Consider the following 7,587-nt stretch of genomic DNA (forward strand, 5'->3'; position numbering starts at 1 on the left):
GGATCAAAAATGCCATTGTCAGCCAATTCAAATTTTCTAGAAAAAATCAATTATGTGCGCCATGATAGGGATTTTCAACGTCAAGTCGTTTTGGACCATGACTTTTTTCAAGATGAAGTTGATGCGTTTCAGTTTGGAAAAATATGAATATTCACAGTTGTTTGACTTCGTTCTTTGTTTCAATTGAAAAAATGGAAAAAAATGAGCTCTTTTGTGCAATCTTCAGGATTAAGATGTAACCTGTTTTCAGTATTACTTTGGTAGTATGGTTCATCATCAAATCTACTTTTGTTTACACTGGAGGCTTGTGAACAATATATTTTTCATTTCAGAGAACTTTATGTAAATTTCCAGCCAAACACGTGGTGTAGCGCGAGCCTTGTACTAGAGTTTGGGGTTTCTTTTGCCTGAGGTTCTGATTCGCATTGCATTGGGCTACTTAGTTTATTACATATTTGTGCAATGTTTTGGTTAATTGTCTTCGGAGGTCCTATAATTCTGTGCGTTGTATGTCGTGAAATATTGGTTCAAAATTTCTAAGAGAAAAAGGACTATTTCCTCGAGATTATTTTTGACTGTGATGTCTTGTTCTGTTCAAATGCTGTGATACTGACGGATGAGTGTGATACGTTGGTGCGTACATTTGTACACTTAAGGATGCTTTGGGATTTGCTGCGGTCAATAGTTCTGACAATGATGCTTGTCGGTCTTCAGATGTATTGGGGTTTTCGACATAAGATATTCGAGTAGATGCGTTAGAATTGATTAATTTTATAGTTGAATTATCCCTTGTGAGGACATTTTGGGTGGGACTTTGGGCTGGGTTAGTAGGCGGGTCTTTTATAATTGTGGTTTGATCAAAAATCTTGATGTCGTTTTGTCTTATGTTTTTTTCTAGTTCAAGAAGCTATTTGGTTTTGGTAGTTTTCATTTAAAAAAATGATTATCATTACGATAGCTAATACAATGGTGATTATTGATTGCTTAAGCATGTATAATGGATTAGGATAAAGTATTGAAATTCACATAGTTTTTGCTTTGGGTTTGATTTTTTCGTAAGAAGAAACATTATAGATTTGGAACCTGTAAAAAAACTGCTGGGTGTTTTGATCTGCACGATTAATATGTAACAAGTTTTCAGTATTACTTTGGTAGTTTGTTTCATCATCAAGTCTACTTTTGTTTACACTGGAAGCTTGTGAACAATGTACTTTCTTTTCAGAGAATTTTCTGTAAATTTCCAGCCCACAAGTGGTGTAGCGCGGGCATTCGATTAGAGTGTGGGGATTTTTTTCGTTGTTTTTTTTGCCTGAGGTTCTGATTCGCATTGGTTTACTTACTTTTTTAGATATTGGTGCAATGTTTTGGTTAATTGTCTTCAAAAGTCATATAATTCGGCGCGTGCTGATGTCTATCGTGAAATGTTGGTTCAAAATGGCTAAGAGAAGAAGGATGTTTTGTGATAGTAATATTAAAAGAAACATGTTTATGGAAGACTGAAAGCGGGTCAAAAAAGGAAGATGTATAATCAATTGTTTTCCACTTCCTCTTGGTATATCCGTAAAAATAAAATTTTTAACTCAGTAAAATTGAATGGAGGGGTACAGACTATATTATGATGTCTGGTTGCGATAGTGGAAGCAGTTATTTTCTAAAAGTTTTAAATTTTTCTGTTTTTTCTATTTTTAAAACTAGATATTGTAACTAATTGACTGCCAAATTGCAAAGTCGAGTGCTTTTACCATTTACCAAATAAAGGGGGAATTGCTACCAAACTGTTTCAGTCAAGTTAAAATGACTTCCTATTGTTTTGCAATTCTTGATATCTAGCATTTAGATATGTAGCATTTATTGGGAAGGTATTTAGAGTTGATAGACTGGTCACGTGAGGTGTTGACGGTAGTAAAAGTGTTTATGGTAGAGTTGAAGGTGTTGTACCGGAAATAAGCGTCTATTGGATAGTTTAATAAAATTGGTTCACCGATTGGTTATTTGTAACTCGATAGTCTTATCGTAGGTTTGGTGAATATGGTGATGAATTTATAATTGTAGGAGTGAAATTATTTTCGTTAATTGTGGGTTGCGATGTTGATGAACTTGAAGGTTTGGATGGCGAATTTACATTTCCTTGAACTCTTGCTGTTGTGTTATTTATATTTCGGCGTGGTTGAACTATTGGTCTTTTAATTGTTCTTCCTCGAGACTATTTTCGACTGTGATATCTTGTTCTGTTCAAATTCTGTGATACTGACGGATGAATGTGATACGTTGGTGCGTACATTTGTACACTTTGGGATGCTTTGGGATTTGCTGCGGTCAATAGTTCTGACAATGGTGCTTGTCGGTCTTCAGATGTATTGGGGTTTTCGACATAAGATATTCGAGTAGATGCGTTAGAATTGATTAATTTTATAGTTGAATTATCCCTTGTGAGGACATTTTGGGTGGGACTTTGGGCTGGGTTAGTAGGCGGGTCTTTTATAATTGTGGTTTGATCAAAAATCTTGATGTCGTTTTGTCTTATGTTTTTTTCTAGTTCAAGAAGCTATTTGGTTTTGGTAGTTTTCATTAAAAAAATGATTATCATTACGATAGCTAATAAAATGGTGATTATTGATTGTTTAAATATGTATAATGGGTTAGGATAAAGTATTGAAATTCACATAGTTTTTGCTTTGGGTTTGATTTTTTCGTAAGAAGAAACATTATAGATTTGGAACCTGTAAAAAAACTGCTGGGTGTTTTGATCTGCACGATTAATATGTAACAAGTTTTTAGTATTACTTTGGTATTTTAATTCATCATCAAGTCTATTTTTGTTTACACTGGAAGCTTGTGAACAATGTAATTTCTTTTCAGAGAATTTTCTGTAAATTTCTGTAATCAATGGTGATTGTTCTTTCTGTTATCAATTGAACGTTTGAATTTTCTGTAATCAATGATGAATGTTGAAAGGATGAAGCGGAACGTTTGAAAAAATAACTGGAAAGAATACAAGTTTTTGTTTTATAGGGTACTAATCCTCACTGTAATGTAGTAATATAAAACCAATCATGATCCATGAAAAAAGTTTTGCAGTAAACTGTAAAGCTTAAAATATGCTTAGTATCAGTCAAAGAATTGGAAATAAGGATGAAATCAATTACTTTTTTATCCGCTCTAACATCGCATTAAACCAATATATCACTGGGTCTTTTGAGGATAGAAAACATAAGAGATAAGAGTACGATTAAGGATTGGTATTAGACTAGGAAGTTGTACTACCCTATCAGTCTGCAAATAGATAGCGTAACAATCAGAATGCGAACCCTCATCCAAAATTTTCCTATCAGAAGCCCCTCGGACCTAAATTTATCTGGTTTGTTCAACGAGTCTTGAGCAGATCTAATAGTAAATGAGTTTGAGAAAAAAATCAAAGAGTACATGACAAACAACAAAAAAATTTAGCTTATTTCCAACTCTCGATAAGCTAATCAATCCACACCAATACCAAAGATGGAAACCTATCACAAAAAATACAAAAACCAAAACCTTCATCGCAAGGCGAAAAAGCAGACAACGACGGTAAAATTAAAGATTATTTGTGCAGTAAAAAAACGCAATAAAGAGAGACGTTTATATAAAACGCATTAAAGAGAGACGTAAACTTTATTTAAAAAGACGAGTAAAAAATGAAAAAAAGACAAGTAGAATTCTGAGTAAAATTTGAAAAAGTACCAAAAAAATAAGTATCAACCAGAGGTCGTAGAAAACTTTATCTACCTCAAGCTGAACTTCTGCAGCGAATTTTGTAGCAAAAATTTATTCAAACCTTATAAAGAATAAAATTTCAAAAATAAGGCAAACAAAATTTGTATGAAATTTAGTTATTGCTAGTCTGGCGAGGACTCGTTGATTTCAAGGATCATCATCGCTTCTCGTCTTCAAACTTTTTTAAACACTTCATCTAAAACAATCACTTTTTTACATACTAATCTGATCAAATTCCAGATCATTGAGATTTTTCTTGGATCTTTAAAGATTTAAAATTTCTTACTATATTTTAAATATCAAGTCATCAAGGCGTCTCTTACTGACTTTTTATTTCTAAGTCTTAATCTTTTTCTATTTCTTAAACTTGGTGGATCCTCCAGGCCTTCCTTGAATCTATTTAACTTCAATTTTAAATCCAATCCAACCCTCTAAGTAAATTTCTAACAACCTAAAACGTCGATTCACTTTCCAAGCCTTTCGATTGATCCAGGGCCAACTGACAATCTTTCTTTTCAAAACTCATCAATTAAATTAGGCTAAGCTGTGAAGAACTTCGGTTATTCATCGTTCACTTGAACTCTACCTTTTATTAGACCGAGGTTTATAAGAAACCTTAGAACTAGTAAGTTTTAAAATAGTATCTAACGATATATTTGTCTTCTAAATGTAGCTGAAACTTGTGAATTGATTTAAGATTCTGCAATCTTGATCTCAAAACGATCCCCATTTAAGTAAGATTAAGAATACTTTAAGGTAGAAAACGCCGTAAACGTTTGAGAGCAGTAAAACACCATTCTATTGAATCAAAATACTATCTCCCCAACCCGTCTTCCAGCGACAAACGAAACCAAAAAATAGGTATAACATTAGCAAAAAGAGTAAGAACTAACAGTTGAAAAACCAGAACATTTAACAGCTTTGCTTTGCATCAAACAATTTTCCTGATACTTCAAATTTAATAAGTAAAGTTCAAGCTATTTAAGTATATTCTTTTTTCATCGAAGATTCCCAATACGAATTTGTATTAACACCCTATCCACAAAAGACAGGATTTTTTTAACCTAGAAATCAATGAAAAAAACTAACTCCTCTAAAAACAAAAACAATTTCTTACAAAACTCTCTTCGATGAAGCCTAACGCGTTTTCAGGCTCTGACACAACAATCTTACTTATGCTCGAAAATCTCACAAATCATAGTAACAAACCAAAATAATTAAAAAATCAGATTAAGAAATTTTTTCGATTCCGAAGCAACAACATAATTTTCAATCAAAAAAACGAAGCAATGAAATAATAATAAAAAGAAATCAATTTGAACGGTTACTTGGAACCAATCTAAAAGGCATATTCAAAGCACATTCAACAAAGCAATTTGAATTAACAGGTGACGAATATACAAGGTTCGCAGATGGAACATATTAAGTTTGGAACCCTAAATGGTATCATGGTCTGTTCATTAATACACTAAATGAAATTTTGAGCTCAGCAATCCAAACAATTTCAATAAATAATTATTTGTTGAAAGTTTTTCCATTAGCAACAGATAGAATACCCTGAATCTGTAACATAAAATTTCAAAAGAGAACCGGAAATTTTAGTCTCAAGTCGACAATCATGCATACACAAAAAAATTAGACGGAGCAACAACGCTAATTCAACAAGTTTTTTCAACACATCACATTTTGCAAACAAAGAATTGATTACCACTATGCCAGTAGCAACAAAACAAAGCATCTCAACTTGACGTCTTCCATTCATAACTTCACATACTAAACATGCACTTTTCCAAATGTCCAAATTAAAATCAACAGCTGAATCAACCACACATCGAGTCCATCTATCGATGAATTACAGCCCCATTACTATCACTAAAAACGATCATACATTCGGAAAAACCAAAGCGGACACCATTTTGCAAACCATAATTCAGATTTTTTCGCGATTCAAGTTATAAGTAACGCTATAGCAAACCCAGTTCATACAAGACAATCACAAACTCTCCACCACACCTATCACCAACAACAACACAAAAAACATAGTTCTCTCAGTCAGTTTTAATGATAAAAATAAAACTCAAAAAGATATTTCTGAAAATTACCCATTTCTTTAACAAACTGAACAGTTTGAAATATTTATTGATCAAAACAAAAGAAACAACAAAAATTCATTCTCTGAAGTTGAAAACCATTTTCACAAAATCCAACAACAGCCATAAACGACTGATAAAAGAAATACCAAGGGTATTTTCACGATGAACTCGATGATATTTTTCAACCATATGTTTTCGAATTTTGCCGAACGAAGGCATAGCATACGATAATAAAATCCAATTTATACTCAAAAATGCTAACCTGAAACAATGAAAAACAAAATTCAACTTTCATTTTATTTAGGAAAACTTGGAATCACCAGAAAACAACTCAAATTTCACTCAAACTTCAATCAAGTACCTAATACAGCAGAATCACGCTAAGTAACGTTTAAAACAAAAGTTATGGGTGAATAATCAAATACATAACAAAACCCTAGTGGTCTTCAAAGAAACAGATGCCAAAAACTCAAATAAAATTTATTTTATGCTGTTAAAGCAAACCTAATTTTAATATTAAAACAAAAACCTTAAATACTCAACTTCGTCAGACTTTGATTGATAGACGTACAGCCTTAATACAAACCACACTTGGCAGGGCAGCTCAAAATCGGTCTTCAGTTTTACCAACAGAAATAATAGGAGGTTAAATTTTTGGCACAGCAGTTCTCAAAGTTGTTCTAAGTAGAAAGAAACAAACAACAGCAAAGAAAATTTTGTGATGAAATCCGAATAATTTCCGAGTAATGGTTATTGGCTCGTAATTGGTTATATTGAAGATTTTGTTAGACAACTTTGTTTCTTGGGATTTCTTACTGGCCTCAGTGGTATTTCTCTGACCGTATAACGCTTACGGGTGTAAATAGATAATTTTTTAGGCGTGGTCTCAATTTTGGTTGTCCTACAGTTTATTTTCATCTGTTACTTCTGAATTTTTTTTATTCTGTGTCGATTATCAGTTATGATTAAACGTATATCCAATCAAAAGTGGCTTTTAGTTGAGGAAAGAATATTAAAACTACTTTTTTTTTAACAATGCAATTCCAGTTTTTCTGTAAAAAAAGAGAAGAAGGATCAAAAAGAATTTGTCAGATCTAAAATGGGAAGCGGAAAAAAAACGATATTCACAGCCGAAACTATTCTCTGCTGAGGCTAGACTAAGATGATTACAAGTTTTAGAAAACGATGATTTGAAGGAAAGTGTTAACCAGCTAAAATTTCTTGTTTCTACATTGTTCTTATCGCCGGAAAATTTTCCCACGATGTTTTACAGGATTATCGTATAGTTTTTATTATTGTCAACTTTGCTTAAAAATTTTCCGGGTTTCGCCTGGCTGACATTAAAAACAATTTTTGCTCTGCTCGGAGTGAAATGTCAAAAACTGATCCATGAAAGAAGCGGAACATTAGAAAAAAGTTTTTTTTTTCGAGGGCGAGAGGGCTTGAAGATGATCCGTTTGCCTGTCGCGGGCACTTTTCGATTCAATGATTAGATACAGTTAACCTACTTCTAATATTTGTTTGTTAATTCCGACAACTTTGAACATTTATTATGTTGAGTTTAGGTCCGTGGTGGCCTTATCATGAAGTAATTTTGGAAGAAGTACACGTCTGTTTGTCACCCTATCACGTTCTAAGCCGGATAGATTCGTGCAACTTCTTAGTTTTATACCAACACTAACCTTACTTTTATATATCCTAATCTCAGCAGATCTAGTATATACTGGTATTCTTGCGACATTAT

At 32.8% G+C, this 7,587-nt stretch overlaps 1 protein-coding gene across 1 annotated transcript in view; it reads right to left on the minus strand.

Moving 5' to 3' along the window:
- The window catches only part of LOC134846346 (endoplasmic reticulum-Golgi intermediate compartment protein 1-like), a 257,558-nt gene extending 252,841 nt beyond the window's left edge, over nucleotides 1–4,717 (minus strand). Inside the window, exon 1 of the mRNA XM_063863658.1 lies at nucleotides 4,707–4,717. The gene's annotated coding sequence lies outside the window, so the exon portion shown is untranslated. The remainder of the gene's footprint in view (nucleotides 1–4,706) is intronic.
- Nucleotides 4,718–7,587: the final 2,870 nt, after the last annotated feature.

This window comes from Symsagittifera roscoffensis, chromosome 5 (genome assembly GCF_963678635.1).
Source record: "Symsagittifera roscoffensis chromosome 5, txSymRosc1.1, whole genome shotgun sequence".
In the NCBI taxonomy this organism is placed as follows: Eukaryota; Metazoa; Xenacoelomorpha; order Acoela; family Convolutidae; genus Symsagittifera; species Symsagittifera roscoffensis.